Below are 5,171 nucleotides of genomic sequence, written 5' to 3'. Positions count from 1 at the left end.
CGAACTTGTTGCTATGGGTGGCATGCGTAAAGCATTTAAATCGTCGACCTTTTCTCTACCGCGAACTGTTTTGCGCCGTTGTTACTGTCAAACAAAATTAATGTCCTTGGCCGTCTTGTACTTCCACCAATATTGGTACCCTCATCATTTTGAATTTCGCATACAATCCTTGCAAACCTTTTTTCCTCCATATTTCCATCCCCCTTTTATTCGGACGTTCACTGAGCCGTGGAGATCCTGGGTTGCGTGTTTTCGCAGTCACATTTTCTGGGCAGTTGTGGAAGATTAGTTACTCTTGAAATTCCCTTACCATGCATGGCGTGTTTTCGCAGCCAAACTTTTTGGGCAGTTGTGGAAGGTTAGTTACTCTTGAAATTCCCTTACCATGCATGGCGTGTTTTCGCAGCCAAACTTTTTGGGCAGTTGTGGAAGGTTAGTTACTCTTGAAATTCCCTTACCATGCATGGCGTGTTTTCGCAGCCAAACTTTTTGGGCAGTTGTGGAAGGTTAGTTACTCTTGAAATTCCCTTACCATGCATGGCGTGTTTTCGCAGCCAAACTTTTTGGGCAGTTGTGGACGGTTAGTTACTCTTGAAATTCCCTTACCATGCATGGCGTATTTTCGCAGTCACATTTTCTGGGCAGTTGTGGAAGTTTAGTTACTCTTGAAATTCCCTTACCATGCATGGCGTGTTTTCGCAGCCAAACTTTTTGGGCAGTTGTGGAAGTTTGGTTCCACTTGGTATTCCCTCATCATGGCGTGTGTTCGGATCAATGGTGTAATGTTTCTCCAACGTGAATGTGTTTGATTGTTTGCGTGTGTGTGTGTGTGTGTGTGTGTATGTGTGTGTGTGTGTGTGTGTGTGTGTGTGTGTGTGTGCGTGCGTGCATGTGTGTGTATATATGTGTGTATATATATGTGTGTGTATGTGCGTGCGTGCATGCTTGCGTGCGTGCATGCATGCGTGCGTGCGCGTGTGTGTGTGTGTGACCTCATCTCGGCATCCCTAGCTTGGTTTGCTGATGCTGGAAAATGTACAAAAGTGAAACGAGTTGCTGGCTTGTGCACACCTGAACTTACTATCTAAAAAGAACAGACCTTCATGAAATCGCAAGCTGTCGACTTGCTTGAATTCAAATGTTTGCCCTGTGCAACCTAGGCTCATATGTCCTCTGCACCAATACCTCGTGAACTTGTCCCGTGGGAAATTATATGCCATGAGATGAAATTCTGCAGAACGCTCGGTTCAACATTTCGAGAGAGATTGACAGAAAGCTCGTAGGAATTAGGTCGATCGAGGCTTGGTGTTATATTTGTTATCGGTTGCGCGGAGTTATCTAGTGTGTGTGTGTGTGTGTGTGTGTGTGTGTGTGTGTGTGTGTGTGTGTGTGAGTGTGTGTGCCTGATTGTCTGTTTATCGGTCTGTATGCCAATCTGCGTCAGGGTGCCTGCATGTATATGATGATCAGTCTACGTTGGGTTCCATGTAGACTGGGGCAACTCGGTGCACATTTGAGCAAAATGCCTTATTGCTGATGGCCCCCACCACCCCCCCCCCAAAAAAAAAAATAAAAAAATGAAAATAAGAAAAGTAAAAACTTAGCACAGGAGTTCAGCCTGAAAAACATCTAACCGAAACCCCAACACGCAAACATTTTCTGTTGTGCTTTATTTTCTTGACACAATGTGTTAACATTTTTCTGAGGAACTTAATTCATGTGATAAATCTTGGGTCGTGTTGTGCTGACCGGCACAAATTGTATCATTCTATGTCAAACGCCGGTTACAGTAGATATGGCAAGGTTTCAAGCCAAGTGAGATATACTCCAAAAGACTCATAACAATAACCGAAGATCCATTTTGTGATGTCTTACTCCAAAAACTGACTGTGACCCCTCACGTTTAGATTATATTTCTAGAAGGCGAGGAAAGTTTGATGTTTTCATATCATCGTCCTAATATGTTACTGAAGTTGTATTTGTCAAAACTTTCTTCCAGGAATGACTAAACTTTAATTCCATGTCGTCATATCATCCTGTAACAGGTGACAGAATTTTAAAGGTTTAACTGTTTTGCTTCAAAGAACGACTCAAATTGGGCGTTAAACGTCTTCCGCAACAGCAACAAATAGTTTTAAACTCCATTATGTCAATCTCTCTCATCATAAAAATGACAGAAGCTCCATGCTATAATATATCCTCGTAAATAGTGACTAACGTTTTAATTGTTGTACTGTCCTTTATGCAACAGGAGACTGAATCTCAAGGTTAATGTCTGACTCTAAAAGCTAACTTTAAAGTCTTATTTTAAAATATGACCAAGGTTCAATGTCCGAACTTTTCCCGGCAGTGACAGCCCAGAAAGGTAATATTGTATCCCCCCCCCAACCCAAATGGGAAAGAAATTTCGTAATTTAACACATCCCATGAAGAAAGAGATCAAACATGATCTGAATGTTTTATTGTCTTCCTCCAAAAGCTGACTGTAATGTCTTTTGACTTCCAAAATGTGACTGAAGTACAATGAAGTGACTTGAAGTACAATGAATCAACTCCTCCAATTATCAAGTAACAGCAAAGGATTTTGTAATATTTCTACCAAATACATGGACACAAGTTCAGTATGCTATACAGTAAAACCTGTCTTGTCATGGGATCATTGGAATGGTCGCTTTTGAGAGGTGGTCGCAAGGGCAGGTTCGACGGTACTTTTACCCGTGTGGTGAAGACGAATGCCTTAGTATCCTCCCCCACTGTACTTTCACTTGTGTGGCGAAGAAAGAGATTGGCGCTTCAAGCTCTAGTACCCTCCCCCACAGTTCAGGTATTTCTTCACCTTGCCGCCCCCCGGACAGGTGCGGAGAGAGGCCTGCAGGTTGCGACACGACAAGACGTCCCTACGACAGTTCCACTTGACGCACTGCACGTAGGCCTCCAGCGGGTCAATGCCGTACTTCATGAAACATCTGGAGTAAGTCTTAGAGTCCAGAAGCTCGCTGCAGATCTTGACGGCTTCCACGGGGTAGGTGCACTTCTGGGTCACCTCTGACGCGTCTTTGCACATAGGATTTCTGGAATACAGTTGATGAGACAAATTCAGCATCTGCATCAACCATGAAAGGACCAAAGTTTGTATCTATTACTGCAAGCCTGTGTCTGCGACAGAGCTGCAAATCCTGACCCTTCCACTGTGTAGTCGCAGTTCTTGGTCACCTCTGATGCGTCTTTGCACTGGGGATTTCTGGAATATAGTTCATGAGACAAATTAAGACCTGCATCAACCATGATAGGACCAAAGTTTGCATCTATTACTGCACGCCGCGACAGAGCTGCAAATCCTGACCCTTCCACTGTGTAGTCGCAGTTCTTGGTCACCTCTGATGCTTCTTTGCACTGGGGATTTCTGGAATATAGTTGATGAGACAAATTAAGCATCTGCATCAACCATGAAAGGACCAACGTTTGTATCTATTACTGCAAGCCTGTGTCTGCGACAGAGCTGCAAATCCTGACCCTTCCACTGTGTAGTCGCAGTTCTTGGTCACCTATTCTGATGCGTCTTTGCACTGGGGATTTCTGGAATATAATTGATGAGAAAAATGAAGCATCTACAACAACAAAAGGGTCAAAGTTGTCGATTTTTTACCACAAGACTGTGACCTGGACAGAGCTGCCAATTCTGACCCTTCCACTGTGTGTGCGCAGTTCTTGGTATACACAGATATTTTCTTGAACATAGAACATAGAAACTGTTTAAAGTTGGCACAGATTGATAAAATTAAATACGCTTCCAAAATAACTGAAAGGCCACTTTTATTGTTATCGCCAGTTTTTGTCAAAAAGAGATATAGAGCTGAAAACACCAACAACAACCGATGTAGAACAGTAACAGAAACTCGGATAGACTTGTATTTCTCTTAGCTGCTTCTGTGCTTGATCATACTGGGAAAATGCATATTTTCATTTCTTCGACGGGATCAGCACACTTTCCTGGTCTGTTTTCTCCTTGCAAAATTGATTCCCGAAACACAATGCCGCACCCCCACCCACCCCCACTCCCTGTTTCAATTAGGGTAAAGAAGATTTAGAGACGCCCATGGCCCAGCCTGCACCCCGTAAAACTTGTTAGCCGCGTTTCAAAGGCTGCAGTCCTTCCCGCGTGGACGAATCGGCTCACCTTCTCAGATCTGAACGGGCTTTTAAAAGCAATAAGTTAAGTCAATACACCAGTTAACAGTTTCGGCGTTTACATGGAACGAAGAAGGAAAGCGGAAGAGGAAGAAGTACAAACATACTAGCTGTCACTGCCTCTCGTCAAATGATTCAAAACAACGCTGGGACTGGTGTACTTTTATTTGTCAATAGCACCGTAAAACTGCAAGAGAATAAAAAGGTCATCAATACAAGACCCATGTTCACCAATGATAAAAGTTAGAGGAACAAGAAGCATGGTCACAAATCTTCCGACAAGACAATCAATTATAATGCTAAAACCATGAGAAAATAAAAGAAACATCGAAGCGCTATTACATAATTACTCATACCTCGTTGTCCAAGGAATCTAGAGGCAGAGAGAGTTCCATGAGTTCAGTGGCTTTCAGTGGGAGCGACCCAGTGTCGCTTTCATGAGGTTCTCTTGAGCGAAAGAATCCAAGATGGCTTACATTTACCGCTCAGCCGGAAAACCGCGCATGAATACAGAAAACTGTTACTTGAAACAATCCACCGAAAAACCATCGAAAAATCCCGAACCACAGCTACTCATCCATCAAAGGGCAGGTACACACATCAGTAAAAAATGTCCATAAAAGGTGGCAAATTAAGAGAAAGAACCCGGAAAGATGGAACTATATCGCGTTATAACTTAGGAGTAAAAAAAGGGTTTCCCGAAAGTGGTCAAGGGGAAAGAATCCATGCAAAGTTATAAAAGTTAGTTACATTTAAGGGGTCGCTTCCCCTTTAACTGCATGGCAGTTACACTCCCACCTGAATCATCTACTTTAACTTTAAGATGATTTAAAAGTCCAGGAATATCAAACAGGTAATAAAAGTTCGAGTTAGAACTATCGCTAGAGAACTTAAAAAAGGCTATTCACGTTCACTGGGTTAACTACTGAATGTTCAAGCAAAAAAGCTGTCCGTAGAAAGCTTAAAAAGGATATACAAGTCCA

General features: G+C 42.8%; 1 long non-coding RNA gene across 1 annotated transcript; it reads right to left on the bottom strand.

Annotated features, from left to right (window-relative positions):
- Positions 1 to 4,338: 4,338 nt before the first annotated feature.
- On the bottom strand, positions 4,339 to 4,641 carry LOC138947745 (uncharacterized). The gene is made up of 2 exons (XR_011449779.1): positions 4,545 to 4,641; positions 4,339 to 4,375 (listed from the first exon to the last, which is right to left on the bottom strand). It is a non-coding gene; the product is annotated as an uncharacterized lncRNA (long non-coding RNA).
- Between the last annotated feature and the right edge of the window lie 530 nt (positions 4,642 to 5,171).

The sequence above is a fragment of the Littorina saxatilis genome, linkage group LG14, assembly GCF_037325665.1.
Source record: "Littorina saxatilis isolate snail1 linkage group LG14, US_GU_Lsax_2.0, whole genome shotgun sequence".
In the NCBI taxonomy this organism is placed as follows: Eukaryota; Metazoa; Mollusca; class Gastropoda; order Littorinimorpha; family Littorinidae; genus Littorina; species Littorina saxatilis.
Note: the sequence above shows the minus strand (reverse complement) of the source record. Positions and strands in the feature narration are given on the sequence as shown.